Source organism: Ailuropoda melanoleuca, chromosome 12 (assembly GCF_002007445.2).
Source record: "Ailuropoda melanoleuca isolate Jingjing chromosome 12, ASM200744v2, whole genome shotgun sequence".
Lineage (NCBI taxonomy): Eukaryota > Metazoa > Chordata > Mammalia > Carnivora > Ursidae > Ailuropoda > Ailuropoda melanoleuca.
The window spans coordinates 12,075,777-12,095,673 of record NC_048229.1 but is presented as its reverse complement, the minus strand read 5'-3'; positions in this window follow the sequence as shown (position 1 = coordinate 12,095,673).

Sequence of the window (19,897 nt, the reverse complement as noted above, 5' to 3'; positions counted from 1 at the left end):
ACACCACACTGAGCAGGGAGCCCGATGTGGGGCTTGATCCCAGGACCCTGAGATCACGACCTGAGCCTAAACCTGGAGTTGGCTGCTTAACCGGCTGAGCCACCCAGGAGTCCCTGGTTTACTTACATTATTGAGGACAGCATATGGCCAAACAGGTGAGCGGTTCTTCTGTTCAAGCAACACATAATCCCCGAGCACTCCTCCTCCTCCAAACACGCTGATAATTCTAAGTTTGGACTGAAGAGGCTTTTATGTGACCTCTTATGTGACTTTTATGTGTCTCAGGATGTTTGTGCTTGTGTCCCCTGTTGGAAAGGCTCTCGTTGTATGGCCCCTGGTGGCCTTTTGGGTCTCAGATCACATGTCACCTCCTCTTTGAGACCTGCCCTGACCATCCAATCAAAGCTACCCCCACCATAGCTGTCAGCCATGTCACCCTCTTCACTTGGAGCCGTTATCACTTTTCAAAATGGTCTTGTTCATTTGTTGAGTTTCTGTCTCTCCCCACTAGAACATCAGGCCCTTGAGAACAGGACTTGCTAACCCTTATTTACTGGGTACAATACCAGGGCCTGGCACAATACCGGGTACATGGCTGGCACACAATAGATGTTTGTTGAATGAATGAATGACCCAGAAGAGAGAGAGGCTAAACAGGTTAACAGGGACAATGTTTAAACGACTTCAGTGATCCATTCTGACCACCCGTACCCAGCAGGGTTTATAAAACATCTACTGATAGACTGATGAAGAATTACTCTCTTGGCCAGTAGAAGCTGCTCCCGTTAAGACCTTTGTGGCACAGAAGTATTAGCGCAGTATTCGCTAATCTGTGTAATTGAAAGCCACAAACCCAGAAACATTTGGTGCCGTATCAAAATACCACAGACTGGGTGGATTAAACAATAGAAATTTATTTTATCGCACTTCTGGAGGCTAGAAGTCCAAGATCAAAGTGCCCGCAGGGTTGGTTTCCTGCGAGACCTCTTTCTTTGGCTTCTAGATGGCCACCTGCGAGCTGTGTCCTCCCATGGCCTCTTCCCTGTGAGTGTGGAGGGAGAGACACACAGAGAAAGAAAGAGGGAGATGCATAGAGAGAGTGTGTCTCTTCCTTTTCTTATACAGCCCTATGGGGTAAGGGTCCTACACTTAGGACCTCATTTAGCCTTGATTACTTTCTTAAGGGAAATGCTCTCCAAATACAGTCACATTGAGGGATAGGGCTTTAACACTGGAGTTGGGGGGGGNGGACATTTGGGTTCTTCCGTCTTGGCTATTGCGAATAATGCTGCAATGACCATAGAAGTGAAAGAGAGCTCTTTGAGATCCCTATTTCAATTCATTTGGATAAAATCTGGGGCTGGGATGGCTGGATCGTATGGTGTTTGTATTTTTAATTGCTGAGAAACCTCCATACTGTTTTCCATAGTAGCTGCGCCGAGTGACAGTCCCGCCGATGGGGGCATGAGGGTTCCCTTTTCTCCGCATGGTCGCCAACCCTTGTCTCCTGTCTTCTTGGTGATAGCCATCCCAGCAGTTGTGAAGGGAGCCCTCCCTGTGGTTTTCATTCGTGTTTCCCTAATGACGAGTGACGTTGAGCACCTTCTCACGNGATGACGAGTGAGGTTGAGCACCTTCTCACGGACGGGCCGACCACCCGGATGTCTTCTCCGGAGTCTATTCAGATCCTCTGCTCATGTTCTAACCGGGTTCTTTCTTTGCTTTCTGCTATTGAGTGGTAAGAGTTCCTCACATAGTTTGGATATTAACCTTTTATCAGATATACGGTTTGCGAATATTTTCTCCCATTCCGTGGGTTGCCTTTTCACGTTGCTGTTTTTTTTCCTCCGCGGCTCAGGAACTTTTTAGTTTGGTGTAGATCCATGTGTCTCTTTTGCTTCTGTGGCCTGTGTGTTGTCTCACTTCTAATCGCCTTCTTCCTCATCCCAGCCGTCTGTTATTTTCCCCCTTTCACAAGTCTTATCACCTCTTACCTTAATGGCTTTGTAAGAAACCCTCCGCTCCCAGGGGCAGGGAATTTGTTCAGGATACTGTCCCTGTTGCTTGTTGCTGTGGCGTACTTTTTACTGGCTTCACGGGACCAGGGGACACGGTGCTACAACAGACGTGTGTCTTTGGAAACTCCGGAGCTCAGGGAATGCCTTGATTCCTTTCATTTGGGAAACTGACAAATATTTGTCAGGTGTTTACCGTGTGCCGGGCACTTGCCAGACCCTGGGGACTCAGCAGTGACAAGAGGGACAAGGTCCCAGCCCTCCTGAGGTGGCCTTCTATGGGGGAGAGACAAATGATACACCAAACAAAGCAAATAGATTACAAAGAGAATTTTATTTTATTTTTGAAGCTTATTTTTTTTAAAGATTTTATTTATTTATTTGAGAGAGACAGAGAGGGAGAGAGCACAGAGGGAGAGGGAGAAGCAGACTCCCTGCTGAGCAGGGAGCCTGAAGCAGGGCTCGATCCAAGGACCCTGAGATTGTGACCTGAGCCAAAGGCAGACACTTAACCGACTCAGCCACCCAGGCGCCCACACAGAGAATTTTAGATAGTGACAAATTCCCTTAAGAAAGGACAACAGAATCTCACAGAAGACAGTAGGCACATAGAGTTTATTAGAGGAGTGAATGAATGAATGAATGAACGAATATAGACTCTACACAAGGCTTTCCTGATCGGTGTTTTCGCTGAAGCCGTCTATCAGCATGCCACAGGACGGACCATCAGGCNGTGAATGAATGAATGAATGAATGAATATAGACTCTACACAAGGCTTTCCTTTTTTTTTTTATTTATTTATTTTTTAATTTTATTTTATTATATTGTGTTAATCACCATACAGTACATCCCCAGANCACACTCATTACGTTCCCACGATCTTCTGCTGCGCTTCAAGTATTGACCTTTGATTAACATCAGCATCAGCAAAGTGAATGTCCTAAGTGTAAAGCTGGATACAAAAATCTCGCAGACTGAACGCATCCAGATCAAGAAGCAGACGTTACCAGAGCTTCAAAAATTTCCCTTGTGTTCATTGCTCATCATCATTGACCCCATCCTGACCTGGGCATTTGCTGGGTTTTAAACTGTGAGGGTCAGAGATACTCTAGAGCGGATTTTTTCCTATTTGCAGGGCAGGCTTTTGCAAATGCGGGGTCACAAACCGGGACATTTCACCGAGTCACAGGCATGCATTCTGTCTTGGCGAACTTGGTAGTGGGGTCCTGTCTCTTCTCCTAACGCCGGTGTCCTCATATACTCTCCCTTTTTAGTTTGAGCTGGCAGCCTTTGACAGATTAGGAATCCCAAAGATCCTTCTGGACACCAAATGCCTCAGCGCTCACGGGAAAACCTTTCCACACGCGGGCTGTGTGAGCCTCAGAGAGCCAACGGAGATATTCTGCAGTTGGTTGACTTCATTAAACATCTTTTCCCCCCTGTTGCTTTTGTTTTGTTTGTATTTTAAAATCTTGATTCCAGCCTGTTTTTCCAGATTTTAGTACAGATGTGGAAGATTGTTCAAATCAAGTCCCCCACCTCTCTGGGAAAAATTCCTGGCAGTGTTATGTCGAAGGCTACATGACTATCTTGTTTCTGGGGCAGGTTGGAAATATGTTCCTTAGAATCTACCTTCCTGCCCCAGAAGGGCTCAGGCCCTGCCCTCAAGGCTTAGCCAGTAGCCCCGGGGTTAATCTTCCTAAATGACAATTAACAGGTGGGACTTCTTGAAATCCCTGTGGCAAGACCTCTGGGTCTATAAATCTGCAATGGGACCAATGCTCTGAATTCTTAATCAAGCCTGCTTCCTTTATTAATCTCCAAGAGCAGCAGTGATTTATAAGACAGTCTTCCATTTGGTCCAGAAAATGAAATTCATTTCACAAACTCCAAATCAATTGGCCACGATACTTTCCTATTTCATGCTCTGCGTCACACTGATCTCTTAACTTGATTGTTCTATTACTAAGAATTCATTTAAAAGCCTCTGCTGGGTCTCTGTGTCTCACGAAAATAATACTAGCCCCGGCGCGGTGATCTCTACGGGTGCTGAGATGGGGCTTTCAGATACTTCCATTAAAAAGGGACAGGGGATGAGCTGCGAAAGAGGGGGAGAGTCACAGAAACTTGAATCGTTGGGTGCTGAGTTCCTGAACTGATGGGGACCTGGTGGTGGGGGGGATCATGGGAAGCCAATTCAAATGCACGTTTCTGGGTCCCGCCCAAGGCCCGCTGAATCAGTCCTTCTAGGAATGGGAAAACGCTATCATGAGAATCGTCCACTTGAAGCTGAAGCTTCTAGGCTTGCAGGGATCTTCCCTGTCCCTTAAGGAAAGCCAGCCTGGGTGGTCATTCAACAAAGGTTGAGCACTGCCTCTGTGCCAGGCACCATAGCAGGTGCCCGGAATACATCAGCGAACAACTAGACAAGAATCCCTGGCTTCGTGGATATGGGGACCACTTCACTGTGGAGAATATAATAATAATGATTATTAACTCTCATTGGATACCCATGAGGATGTCTTATCTAATCCTCAGTATGGCTCGAAGCAGTGGTGAGTGCTACCCCCCTCTGAGAGAGAGGAAAACAGGGACCAGAAAAGTCAAGTTACCCAAGGTTGGCGTGGATAGGAAGTGGAGCAGAGAGCTGCAGAGGGCTATGGGCCATGTGCCTGCATCCGCTTTGGGGCGTAGAGCGAGGATGATATAGGACTAAGCACGTGACCAGTGCTTCTGTTCAAGCAACTAAGAATTCACTAAGCACCTGCTACGGATAGGCCCCTTCCTCAGAGGTGGAGACCCAAGGGTGGTTGAGATATCCCATCCTGCAGATGAGACACGCACAGGGAGGCACGACGTGAGTGCTAAGGGCTCCATGGGGTTATGCACGGGTTGCTTGGGGTGCACATGCCTGGGGCTCCTGGCTGCGGGGGGTCTACAAAGGATTTGTGGAAGAAGTGCACGCGTGGGAGCTGGCTGGGCCAAGGGAATGGCGTGCACAGTGGGGGAACTGCATGGACAATAGTTCTCGAATTTTCAGCCTGGCTGGAGGGGCTGTTGGTTAATGAAGCGGGAGAGGAAGCAGAGGCCGGTGTGCTAAGGAGTCTGGAGCTTCTTGGGGCATTTGGAAGACATTGAGTAGTTGGAGAGTTTCAGACTTAAATTTCAGAAGGAACCTGCCAGTATTAATGGATTTTTAGAAAATGAGTTGAGGTGGAGTGAGAAGACGACTTAGCCATGTCAGAGGCAATGGGGAGAAATGTGCTCAAAGGCTATGTCAGCCACCTCACACAGGAGTCTGTCCACGAGATGGACATGTTCGAGAAGCTCTTCTTCGGGGAAATGGCGCGAGGGTACCACTCAGCTGGGATGGTAGCCACCTGGTACAAATTAGTTACACTTGAGAATGGCTTCCAGGAGTCAAGAGCCAGGAGGCGGCAGGCGCGGCTGGGTCCGTGATGTACATACTGATAGCCCGGAGCCTTGTCAGTTAGTGTTAATAATCTCCAGATCGTTTGGACCGTGTACACACATTACCGAGGCAGTGGCCCACTGGGTTTGGGCAAAAGGCCACAGGCGAGGAGCACACAACATCCCTTGCATGGTTTGTCGGATTCAGGGTATTTTTGCTGGGATCAGGAGGAAGGGAAGAACAGGGACGGGTAGGCTGAGCAAGTGTTAGCCCTGCTAATGGGTGCCGCCGGGTGACCTTTGGGTGATAATGGTGTCAGGCACACGATAAAGACGTGATGGCAGGAAACACCCTGTGTTTACAGAGCAATTTTCTCAGCATGGGTTCAAAGTGCAAAGTGCTTGTGTTAATTTAGAAGTCCTCAGAACAGCTCAGAAAGGCGAGAGTATGTCTGTGATAGCCTGGAGGCTATTGCTGGAGGTCTGGGTGCCACAGCGTGTCACATCTCGGTCGTCATCGCCATCAGCCTCAGCTCCACCATCATCACCATCATCTTCGTCTCCTTCCCTCCGCTCCTTGGACTCTTCTATGGGCCAGGCTATGCTGATATCACTTCTCATGTCCCTGTCCTCACAGTGGCCACAAGGCTCTGCAGGATCTGACCCTTGGAGTCTTCTCTGTGTCCCTCCTTGTTCATCCTCCAGCCCCAGTGGCCTCTTTGCTGCATTTGACTATGCCAGACATGCTGCCACCTCAGGACCTTTGCATGGGCTAATCTCTCTGACTTACCCACCTACTCACTCTCGCTCCCCTTCTTCAAGTCCCTGCTCAAATATCTCCTTCTCGGGGAGACTCACCCTGACCATCCTGTTTAATACTGGACCCTTTTCTCTCCCCCACACTCCTATTCCTGCTACTTTGCTCTACTTTTCCTCCACAGAACTTAGCTTTTGACACTCAAAATAATTTACTTATTTCTTAATATTTATTGTCTGTTTCCCCTTATGGGAATATGAGCTTATGGAGAATATAATGGAGAATTTTATTGGTTTTGTTTCTTCTTATATTCTCCAGTGCCGAGCACCAGGCTGAGCAGGTGCAGATATGTTCAGGTGATGGTGAATGTATGACTAAGCTAACCCACAGAGCAATTCTCTAAGGTAAAGTTTATTTAGCCTCCTTTTATGGAGGAGGAAACTGAGGTTCAGAGAGGTTCATTCATTATCCCCAGGAGACAGAGGAAGCCCCCGCCTACCACTCTTTGTTGGGTTGAATCAAGGGAGGGGCAGAGGGGGGCCATTCAGCTGGTTTAAAGTTATTCCTTAGATGAAGAAAGAAATTCATCTTTCTGGAACCCTACCCCCCCCATGTTTCCTAAAGAGTCAAGCCTCTTCTCATGAGCAACTGGTCTTTGATGTACCATGTAAGCCATGGTGAAGCCAACTGAGTTGGAAAAATCTCGAAGGATCAATGTATTTCAGAGTATCAGGAAGTGGGGTAAAACTCCAGGGGGGAGATTAACCTGTCTTGATGACATCTCATGGGAATCATTGAAATTCATCTTGCCTTTGTGCTCACCACCACTGAGATCTAGAATTTTCCATGTGGGAACCTGGAACACTGTATTGTACTAATCTTATTGATGAGCTTATAGGGACCCTTTGTTTCCCCTGACTTCTCTTTGAGGGACCTCCTCCACTCACAAGTCACATGGCTTGGGGGGGGTGACCCTCATCAGATCTCAAGTTGGGCATGAGACTTGGTCTGGCCCATTGGGTGATCTGTCCCTGGGCCCCAGTGATTGGTTGAGGGACGGGTGTGAGACACAAATGGGTCTAATGAAAAATCTGCTCTGGGACTTTTGCTGAAGCTCTGGAGAAAGACTTATTCTCTTTCCAGCAGGGAAATCCTATCCATTCCACCTGTCTGGGTGGGAGGAGGGTGAAGGGTTTTCTAAGCCTTGTATACTGTAAAAAGTTAGGGGAGTAATGGAGCAATGGCAGTCCAGTCTGAGCCTTTCCATCTCTTCCTGCGCTCCCATCCTATGGGGCTGGGCGTTGACATGCTGCTGACCAGCAGCTGAGAATAGCCTGGCACTGGTCCCAGAGGCTGCCCCCCCATCAAGGACTCGGAGGACAGAACAATCTATGCCCTGGAGCAGTAGGTTTTCCACCTCGCACCTGATAAGCTGGAGCTGAATTTAACGAAAGCCCATCAGATGGGACACGTTTTCAGGAATAAGACGCTCCTATCGGTCCCACTGGGGGGTGATGGAGACACTGGTGGACTTAATGCATTGCTGGCCCAGACCCAGGGCTCTGGCGGTCCATTCCTCTCAAATTCCTCTGTAATCAGCTAAATTAGCCCATTGATAGAGCAGCTCATCAAGGGGCAGCTCGGAGGAGGGAGTGATGGACGGTCACCTTTTCAAGGAGCTCTGGGCTGGGGGATAAATGGCCTATTTACTCATGAGGTTGCAATTGAGTGCTCTCCCTAGGTCAATAATTTTCCCTTTCTTGCCCTCACTCTTCCTGGTCCTGGGCAGAAAGAGGCCCATGCCACATCAGGTCTGACTCCTTCCCGAGCTGGAGTGCAAAGCTGGTGTTTAACCCACTCATCGCTGCCTGAGCTCAGACGTCCTCATAGAAGGGAGATCTCTTCTTTATAAATACCTCACATGCCCAATTATAATGTGAGAGCCTCCCTGTAATTATCCCACAGGAGAGAAGGAGTTGCAAATACATAGGTCCCTGCAAAATCTCTCCTATTATGGGACACTCCCACAAAATATTTTATTTAGACTTGCAAAGTCCTATTTGGGAATGACTTGAATGTCAAAGCTAGTTCTCTGGAGGGTTCCAACATTCACCTGTCAGAACCAGAGAGACTTGAGAGTAATTCCAGAAGCGATGACTCAGAACGGCCCGTGTTTGATGTCATGTAAGCAACCCTTCTTCAGCTTACTTTACAAACAGCCCTGTAAGCAGTGATGTTGTAGAGATTGCAAATAGACAATGACAGGACAAAGGAGGGAAAAAACACAGCTGTCTCAACTGTCCCCACATTATAAGCGTTGGTTCCAGTGGCCCCAGGACCACATTTCCAGTGATGGGGATGGTACGTGGGTTAAACATGGCTGCGCATCTAAGCGGCTCATGCAGGAGTGAACACGACATGAGCTGGGACATCATGCAAGATCGTATGGCTTTCTGAAGACAACAAAAAGTGGCTTTCTTAATACAAAGATGTAGGCAAAGGATTGGAATTAGAGTGTTCCCGACCGGTATGAGTGAGAGAAAGTAGATTTCCTACATCAACGTGATTTTACAACATGTGTAATTTTAAAATATGTCAAACTCAATTAGTACATTACATATGATAAGTAGATATTTGACTTCTTGATCTATNATGTTCAGGTGATGGTGAATGTATGACTAAGCTAACCCACAGAGCAATTCTCTAAGGTAAAGTTTATTTAGCCTCCTTTTATGGAGGAGGAAACTGAGGTTCAGAGAGGTTCATTCATTATCCCCAGGAGACAGAGGAAGCCCCTGCCTACCACTCTTTGTTGGGTTGAATCAAGGGAGGGGCAGAGGGGGGCCATTCAGCTGGTTTAAAGTTATTCCTTAGATGAAGAAAGAAATTCATCTTTCTGGAACCCTACCCCCCCCATGTTTCCTAAAGAGTCAAGCCTCTTCTCATGAGCAACTGGTCTTTGATGTACCATGTAAGCCATGGTGAAGCCAACTGAGTTGGAAAAATCTCGAAGGATCAATGTATTTCAGAGTATCAGGAAGTAGGGTAAAACTCCAGGGGGGAGATTAACCTGTCTTGATGACATCTCATGGGAATCATTGAAATTCATCTTGCCTTTGTGCTCACCACCACTGAGATCTAGAATTTTCCATGTGGGAACCTGGAACACTGTATTGTACTAATCTTATTGATGAGCTTATAGGGACCCTTTGTTTCCCCTGACTTCTCTTTGAGGGACCTCCTCCACTCACAAGTCACATGGCTTGGGGGGGGTGACCCTCATCAGATCTCAAGTTGGGCATGAGACTTGGTCTGGCCCATTGGGTGATCTGTCCCTGGGCCCCAGTGATTGGTTGAGGGACGGGTGTGAGACACAAATGGGTCTAATGAAAATCTGCTCTGGGACTTTTGCTGAAGCTCTGGAGAAAGACTTATTCTCTTTCCAGCAGGGAAATCCTATCCATTCCACCTGTCTGGGTGGGAGGAGGGTGAAGGGTTTTCTAAGCCTTGTATACTGTAAAAAGTTAGGGGAGTAATGGAGCAATGGCAGTCCAGTCTGAGCCTTTCCATCTCTTCCTGCGCTCCCATCCTATGGGGCTGGGCGTTGACATGCTGCTGACCAGCAGCTGAGAATAGCCTGGCACTGGTCCCAGAGGCTGCCCCCCCATCAAGGACTCGGAGGACAGAACAATCTATGCCCTGGAGCAGTAGGTTTTCCACCTCGCACCTGATAAGCTGGAGCTGAATTTAACGAAAGCCCATCAGATGGGACACGTTTTCAGGAATAAGACGCTCCTATCGGTCCCACTGGGGGGTGATGGAGACACTGGTGGACTTAATGCATTGCTGGCCCAGACCCAGGCTCTGGCGGTCCATTCCTCTCAAATTCCTCTGTAATCAGCTAAATTAGCCCATTGATAGAGCAGCTCATCAAGGGGCAGCTCGGAGGAGGGAGTGATGGACAGTCACCTTTTCAAGGAGCTCTGGGCTGGGGGATAAATGGCCTATTTACTCATGAGGTTGCAATTGAGTGCTCTCCCTAGGTCAATAATTTTCCCTTTCTTGCCCTCACTCTTCCTGGTCCTGGGCAGAAAGAGGCCCATGCCACATCAGGTCTGACTCCTTCCCGAGCTGGAGTGCAAAGCTGGTGTTTAACCCACTCATCGCTGCCTGAGCTCAGACGTCCTCATAGAAGGGAGATCTCTTCTTTATAAATACCTCACATGCCCAATTATAATGTGAGAGCCTCCCTGTAATTATCCCACAGGAGAGAAGGAGTTGCAAATACATAGGTCCCTGCAAAATCTCTCCTATTATGGGACACTCCCACAAAATATTTTATTTAGACTTGCAAAGTCCTATTTGGGAATGACTTGAATGTCAAAGCTAGTTCTCTGGAGGGTTCCAACATTCACCTGTCAGAACCAGAGAGACTTGAGAGTAATTCCAGAAGCGATGACTCAGAACGGCCCGTGTTTGATGTCATGTAAGCAACCCTTCTTCAGCTTACTTTACAAACAGCCCTGTAAGCAGTGATGTTGTAGAGATTGCAAATAGACAATGACAGGACAAAGGAGGGAAAAAACACAGCTGTCTCAACTGTCCCCACATTATAAGCGTTGGTTCCAGTGGCCCCAGGACCACATTTCCAGTGATGGGGATGGTACGTGGGTTAAACATGGCTGCGCATCTAAGCGGCTCATGCAGGAGTGAACACGACATGAGCTGGGACATCATGCAAGATCGTATGGCTTTCTGAAGACAACAAAAAGTGGCTTTCTTAATACAAAGATGTAGGCAAAGGATTGGAATTAGAGTGTTCCCGACCGGTATGAGTGAGAGAAAGTAGATTTCCTACATCAACGTGATTTTACAACATGTGTAATTTTAAAATATGTCAAACTCAATTAGTACATTACATATGATAAGTAGATATTTGACTTCTTGATCTATTTCCTTAAAGTTTGTAAGCTCAACTAATGTATATGTAACTTTTAAAGGTTACTTTTCGATCTTCCCGTTGGGAAAAGCATGGCTCACCTTAGATGTGGAGCCATCATATATTTGGAGCTGTCTTACATTCAGCTGTATGCCAAAGGATCTTGGGTATTTCTGAAGGTACAGGGGTAGTTTCTGAAGAGATCTGGGTAATTTTTCTTGTGGTCATAGATTTAAATGTGTTTAAACTTTTCTACTGTTTTAAATGTACCTGGAAAAGCAAGCCAGAAAAAAGAAGGCGTGTTTGTTTTAGGGTAGCATTTCCCAAAGGGAACACTGTTCTGGGATATGCTTCATAAGAAAATAGTTCCATGATCAAATAAGTTTGGGCAGTGCTANTGGGCCCCAGTGATTGGTTGAGGGACGGGTGTGAGACACAAATGGGTCTAATGAAAATCTGCTCTGGGACTTTTGCTGAAGCTCTGGAGAAAGACTTATTCTCTTTCCAGCAGGGAAATCCTATCCATTCCACCTGTCTGGGTGGGAGGAGGGTGAAGGGTTTTCTAAGCCTTGTATACTGTAAAAAGTTAGGGGAGTAATGGAGCAATGGCAGTCCAGTCTGAGCCTTTCCATCTCTTCCTGCGCTCCCATCCTATGGGGCTGGGCGTTGACATGCTGCTGACCAGCAGCTGAGAATAGCCTGGCACTGGTCCCAGAGGCTGCCCCCCCATCAAGGACTCGGAGGACAGAACAATCTATGCCCTGGAGCAGTAGGTTTTCCACCTCGCACCTGATAAGCTGGAGCTGAATTTAACGAAAGCCCATCAGATGGGACACGTTTTCAGGAATAAGACGCTCCTATCGGTCCCACTGGGGGGTGATGGAGACACTGGTGGACTTAATGCATTGCTGGCCCAGACCCAGGCTCTGGCGGTCCATTCCTCTCAAATTCCTCTGTAATCAGCTAAATTAGCCCATTGATAGAGCAGCTCATCAAGGGGCAGCTCGGAGGAGGGAGTGATGGACGGTCACCTTTTCAAGGAGCTCTGGGCTGGGGGATAAATGGCCTATTTACTCATGAGGTTGCAATTGAGTGCTCTCCCTAGGTCAATAATTTTCCCTTTCTTGCCCTCACTCTTCCTGGTCCTGGGCAGAAAGAGGCCCATGCCACATCAGGTCTGACTCCTTCCCGAGCTGGAGTGCAAAGCTGGTGTTTAACCCACTCATCGCTGCCTGAGCTCAGACGTCCTCATAGAAGGGAGATCTCTTCTTTATAAATACCTCACATGCCCAATTATAATGTGAGAGCCTCCCTGTAATTATCCCACAGGAGAGAAGGAGTTGCAAATACATAGGTCCCTGCAAAATCTCTCCTATTATGGGACACTCCCACAAAATATTTTATTTAGACTTGCAAAGTCCTATTTGGGAATGACTTGAATGTCAAAGCTAGTTCTCTGGAGGGTTCCAACATTCACCTGTCAGAACCAGAGAGACTTGAGAGTAATTCCAGAAGCGATGACTCAGAACGGCCCGTGTTTGATGTCATGTAAGCAACCCTTCTTCAGCTTACTTTACAAACAGCCCTGTAAGCAGTGATGTTGTAGAGATTGCAAATAGACAATGACAGGACAAAGGAGGGAAAAAACACAGCTGTCTCAACTGTCCCCACATTATAAGCGTTGGTTCCAGTGGCCCCAGGACCACATTTCCAGTGATGGGGATGGTACGTGGGTTAAACATGGCTGCGCATCTAAGCGGCTCATGCAGGAGTGAACACGACATGAGCTGGGACATCATGCAAGATCGTATGGCTTTCTGAAGACAACAAAAAGTGGCTTTCTTAATACAAAGATGTAGGCAAAGGATTGGAATTAGAGTGTTCCCGACCGGTATGAGTGAGAGAAAGTAGATTTCCTACATCAACGTGATTTTACAACATGTGTAATTTTAAAATATGTCAAACTCAATTAGTACATTACATATGATAAGTAGATATTTGACTTCTTGATCTATTTCCTTAAAGTTTGTAAGCTCAACTAATGTATATGTAACTTTTAAAGGTTACTTTTCGATCTTCCCGTTGGGAAAAGCATGGCTCACCTTAGATGTGGAGCCATCATATATTTGGAGCTGTCTTACATTCAGCTGTATGCCAAAGGATCTTGGGTATTTCTGAAGGTACAGGGGTAGTTTCTGAAGAGATCTGGGTAATTTTTCTTGTGGTCATAGATTTAAATGTGTTTAAACTTTTCTACTGTTTTAAATGTACCTGGAAAAGCAAGCCAGAAAAAAGAAGGCGTGTTTGTTTTAGGGTAGCATTTCCCAAAGGGAACACTGTTCTGGGATATGCTTCATAAGAAAATAGTTCCATGATCAAATAAGTTTGGGCAGTGCTACACTCAATTGCACCCTGTTGGGGGAGTCCATGCATTTGGCATATCGAAGGCTCTGACAAGTCCTGCAATAAGGAAACCTACTAATCAAAATGACTGCAACCTAGAACTCCCTAAAATTACCATACCTTGAAAATCTTGCCTTACAGAACACTTATTACCGTCACACTAAATAAAACAGAGTGGTGTCCCAGAAACGATTTGGGAACCCCTGAGCTAGTGCTACCAAAATTTCAAGGTGGGGGGGGGAGTCATAAATATGAAAGAGTTTGCACAATTCATTGGTGTTATTTAGATAGTTGAGGGCATCTAGGTATTTCACTGACCACAGTAAAAGTCTGTCTCTTTCCTTCTGACGGAGTACACAGGTTGTTGCTTCATGGAAGGCTTAGATTGTGTTGCTGGGTAGGCTTAGACCCAAATTCTGGCCTTGCTTCTATGTGCTGTGTGCTCTTGAGCAAGTGCCTTCCTCTCTNCAAAATCTCTCCTATTATGGGACACTCCCACAAAATATTTTATTTAGACTTGCAAAGTCCTATTTGGGAATGACTTGAATGTCAAAGCTAGTTCTCTGGAGGGTTCCAACATTCACCTGTCAGAACCAGAGAGACTTGAGAGTAATTCCAGAAGCGATGACTCAGAACGGCCCGTGTTTGATGTCATGTAAGCAACCCTTCTTCAGCTTACTTTACAAACAGCCCTGTAAGCAGTGATGTTGTAGAGATTGCAAATAGACAATGACAGGACAAAGGAGGGAAAAAACACAGCTGTCTCAACTGTCCCCACATTATAAGCGTTGGTTCCAGTGGCCCCAGGACCACATTTCCAGTGATGGGGATGGTACGTGGGTTAAACATGGCTGCGCATCTAAGCGGCTCATGCAGGAGTGAACACGACATGAGCTGGGACATCATGCAAGATCGTATGGCTTTCTGAAGACAACAAAAAGTGGCTTTCTTAATACAAAGATGTAGGCAAAGGATTGGAATTAGAGTGTTCCCGACCGGTATGAGTGAGAGAAAGTAGATTTCCTACATCAACGTGATTTTACAACATGTGTAATTTTAAAATATGTCAAACTCAATTAGTACATTACATATGATAAGTAGATATTTGACTTCTTGATCTATTTCCTTAAAGTTTGTAAGCTCAACTAATGTATATGTAACTTTTAAAGGTTACTTTTCGATCTTCCCGTTGGGAAAAGCATGGCTCACCTTAGATGTGGAGCCATCATATATTTGGAGCTGTCTTACATTCAGCTGTATGCCAAAGGATCTTGGGTATTTCTGAAGGTACAGGGGTAGTTTCTGAAGAGATCTGGGTAATTTTTCTTGTGGTCATAGATTTAAATGTGTTTAAACTTTTCTACTGTTTTAAATGTACCTGGAAAAGCAAGCCAGAAAAAAGAAGGCGTGTTTGTTTTAGGGTAGCATCCCAAAGGGAACACTGTTCTGGGATATGCTTCATAAGAAAATAGTTCCATGATCAAATAAGTTTGGGCAGTGCTACACTCAATTGCACCCTGTTGGGGGAGTCCATGCATTTGGCATATCGAAGGCTCTGACAAGTCCTGCAATAAGGAAACCTACTAATCAAAATGACTGCAACCTAGAACTCCCTAAAATTACCATACCTTGAAAATCTTGCCTTACAGAACACTTATTACCGTCACACTAAATAAAACAGAGTGGTGTCCCAGAAACGATTTGGGAACCCCTGAGCTAGTGCTACCAAAATTTCAAGGTGGGGGGGGGAGTCATAAATATGAAAGAGTTTGCACGATTCATTGGTGTTATTTAGATAGTTGAGGGCATCTAGGTATTTCACTGACCACAGTAAAAGTCTGTCTCTTTCCTTCTGACGGAGTACACAGGTTGTTGCTTCATGGAAGGCTTAGATTGTGTTGCCGGGTAGGCTTAGACCCAAATTCTGGCCTTGCTTCTATGTGCTGTGTGCTCTTGAGCAAGTGCCTTCCTCTCTCTGAGACTCAGTTGCCTCCTTTGTAAAAAAGGTAATAAATCGGTGCTCTCCTTAAAGGATTTCTATAGAAGGTGAGATGAGATGGTACAGAAGTAACCAGCATCGTGCCTGAGACTAGCAAGTACTCAGCAATGAGCTCTGTTTGCTGCAATATTTCTTCTCAAAGCCCGTGACCATTGTTGGCTTGTTCGCTTGGCTCAGCTTCATTTGTTCAGCTTTCTGGAATTGAACTGAAGAAAGGGAATGTGGGGATTAGTAGATTAGGGCAGACTTTACTGTCAAGGTATGAATCTGGGGAGTATGCAAATGACCTGCTGATTTCCACCTGAGAGAATCAGGGAGACTTGCTTCCTGTTCTCCACTCCGTGGGGGAGACTCACTTCCTGTTCTCCACTCCACAGGGGGAGACCTGCCCCAGGAGTGTGGCCACATCACAACCAGCTCATCAGAAATGAGACTGTTGGCAAGTTCAGAATTCATGTGTTATCTTTCAGGAGAGAAGTCAGCTTTGTTCATTAAACACACACACACACACAACACTTTATTGTGTTTTAATGACAAGAGTCAAATGCACACATCAGAGAAATTCAAATATGATACATGTTTGATGTGAACAGTGAGAGCCTTCCTTTCATCAGTATTATTCTCCAGAGGTGAACACCGTGAAAACTTTGCCAGGTTTCCTTATGGGACTTTTCTATATAAATAAAAGCAACAACAATGATAATAATAATAACAAGCATTTTTTTTGAGTGCTTAATATGTGTCAGACAAATGAAAATGCTTTCCACGTATTCTCACTCCACCCCCACATCACTGTGGATACTAGGTGTGGGTACTAGGGTTTTGCCTTACTTTATAGGTGAGGCAATTAGCATTCAGAGAGGTTAAGAAAACCGAAGGTCACACAGCTAGCAACTAGTGGGGCTGGGATGTGAACTCCAGTTTGTTCAATGAGGGTCTGCATCCTTAATCATTAACACACACACACACACACACACACACACACACACACACAGGTGCACAGCCCCATCTCCTGTCCACAATTTCTATCACCATATAGGATCAAATTATCCCCAGTGGTCTGCAACTTTTCTTTTTTTCTTTAACTGTACATCATGAACACCCTTCCTTGACAGGACCTATAGCTTTCACTGCTTCTTTTTAACATCTAGGCAAGATTCCATTATGGGGATGAACATAATTTATTTAACCAGTTCCCTGCTGAGGGGCATTTGTCCATTTGCAACTCTGCCCTGTCCCTCCTCGGCCCCACAAGGGCTGGGCTTCCTCCAGCTCTCGGGCTTTAAGAGGAGACTCAGCATAGTGTCTCCATCAATCTAAGCGAGTGGTCTTTAAAAATACATAACCCAAAAAATAAGGCTCCATTAAACAAACTTATAAAATATGAATGGGTTGCTTACCCTGCCCCTTGTCCAAGAGCATAAGGGTCATCCCCTTGCACCAGAGGAAGGAGAGGCTTCTAGGCTCTCTCTGTGTATTTACGAGAGGGGTGTCACCCTGTCAGGGTGCAGGGGCTTGAGTCCAGTTAGCCTGCGAACCTCAAAGAGGAAGGAGTCAGGTAATTTGCTGAGCCATGAAGCACAGCTAAACATGCCTAAGTGTGCATACAGGCGTGCGTGCGCGTGTGTGTGTGTGTTCCTGCACGCTTGTAGCAAATCACACACTAATCCAAAATGTGTTCAGATCAGCTCTTAGTAAAGCGGTGAGCTGACCAGGAACCTATGCAGAGAAGCAGAGTCGCTTTATGGTCAAGGCCGTGGACAGGAAGCCAGTCTGCTTGGTCTGGAGGCCTGGCTCTGCTGAGCGCCAGCTTCGTAATCTTGGGCAAGTCACTTAGCCTCTCTGTGCCTCAGCTTTCCTCTCTAGAAAACGAGGGGAGTAACACTCCCTACCTCGCGGGAGGACTTCGAGGATTGAATGAGTTCCCTAGGTATAGCAGTAAGCACCTGCTTGCCGGTGCTATTACACCCGGGGTGGCTGGTATCGTTCTTAGATTTGCGTACACTGTTTAAAATCTTTTAGGAGTATGCAATGAACACACAGTCCCTGCAAAAGCAGGTGGAGTAGTCAGAACAAGAAACCACACCTTTGCTCCCTCAGTTGCCTGGAACCCTGCCACCTAGAAAGAGCCACGGTGAACGTTTTGATTTGTAACATTCTGAACATTTTCCTTTGTGGGTCTATGCTCTCTCTTTTGCACACTCACACGTGCACACATACCCACACACTTACATCGGATATACGATGTCGTTCTATAAAACTTCTAGCTCATGTACTCCTTTATAACTCAATTTTTTCACCTAAAACACCATCAACATGTCCCACTGTGTTCTTCCGTTAGGACTGCCATCACAAAGCATCACAGGCTGGGTGGCTTAGACAAGAGAAATTTAGTTCCTCACAATTCCGGAGGTTGGAAGTCCAAGATCAAGGTGTGGGCACGGTGTTGGTTTCTTCTGAAGCCTCTCTCCCTGGCTTGCGGGTGACCTTCTTCCCTGTGTCCTTACATGGTCTTCCCTCTGTGTGTCTGTGTCCTAATCTCCTCTTCTTGTAAGGACACCAGTCATATTAGATTAGGACCTAATGACCTAATTTTAACTTAACCACCTCTGCAGAGACCCTGTCTCTAAATACTGTCCCAATCTCTGGTACTGGGGCATAGCACCTCAACCTAGGAATTGGGGGATGACACCACCCAGCTCATAATACCCCGTATTTGGGTCGTTTATCACAAAGACACAGGGATCACGAGTACATTCTGTCTGTGTGATGACTGATAGCCTGGTATTGGCAGCTTGGAAGGGTCAGTGTTTCGAAAGATTCTGAGGTCCCATCTGGGCACAATGAGGAAGATTAAGACGATGTCTGCTGTAAGTGAAGACCCGGGGAGTATTGCTACACATGTAGGGGGTTGTCCTCTTGGCTGAACCCAACGTGAGCTGACCTGCTTTGTGTTTTGGGTTTAGCCCATGACACCACAGGGAGCCACGCTGTGTGGTAGCCACACCCGGAATGTGGCTTTGTCAAGTGGTGCCTCCAATTCTGACCATCAGGGTGATAATGATGGTTGGGGAATAAGTAGATGGACATGGTTGGGTCCATGGGGCTGACATCCCTGGCCAGGTTCCTCTCAGCTCTGACGCATCACCTGCAACTGACTCGACTTGTTTTCTCCCCTCTGAAATGACCCATTGCTTTGAGATCGTTTGGCAAGAGGGGCTGATGTTTATTCTGCTGTGGCACTGGTAAATGAGGTCGGCTTTGGGGCGAGGAAATCGAGTGTCTCCTTCCCTGCCTCACAATTTCTTTTTGAGAGACCTTAATTCATCACTAGCTGTTATTACAGCCTTCCAGTGATTTGGGGAGGAACAAGAAAAAACTTGTGGAATTAGCCTTCTGTATCATTAATTCCTTCCTTTCGTATCTTCATTAATTCAACAAATATTTATTGAGAGCTTAACGTACAAGGCATTATAGCCCATTTAAGAAATGCAGGAAATGAAGCAGAGGAAAGGTTAGGACCTCTCTCTCGTACTTGATGGCTAGTCCATTTTTCTTGACTCCCATCCCATTAATCTTTCTCTTCCTCTCTTGTGCAGAAACATTGCTATCTTAGAGACACCAGGAAGACCCTGGCACTGGGAAGAGTGAAACAACATGTCAGCAATCAGGGGAAGTCCTAGAGATCAAATTTAGTTGCCTCATTACTCAGATGATGAAACAGAGCTTGGGAGAAATTAAATCATTTGTCAAGGTCATACAAGTAGCTGGTGGCAGAGGCCTGGCCAGGAGCTAGGCATCCTCATCCTTGGTTTGAGCTCACTGGTGTGCACCCCAAATTTGACTCTTTTGGTATCTTGCAAGTCCCAAAATGTGTAGAAATCAGGTCTTGCTTCATTAGCATATGTAAAGAATAGTTACATTTGGAACCTCTCCACCTAAAGGAAATTGCTAGATATTTACCTGAAATGCTTCCAAGTGGTTTTTCAGAAGGGCTGAACAAATTTACTAATTTACCTATGAAGGAGAGCATCTGGTTCACCCCATCTCCATTCTTATTGGATGTAGCCATTCACACTAAGAACAAACCACAGACACAAAACTTCTCCTAATTCTATAGGGGGAAAATGGCATTGGAGTTGTTTCCATTCTTACTTCTTTCATCTACAGTGTGGTTAGGCATTTTCTGATATGTTAATTGCCTATAGATATTTATTCTGTTTTGAGTTGCACGTGTATGTTTTTTGCTCATTTTCCTATCATGGGATTTTAATTTTTCTTAATTACTTGCAAGTATGCTTTATGTAGGAGTATTAATAGCTATTTTTAAAATTAAAATGTTAATCAGATGTTGCAAATATTCAGAATAGAT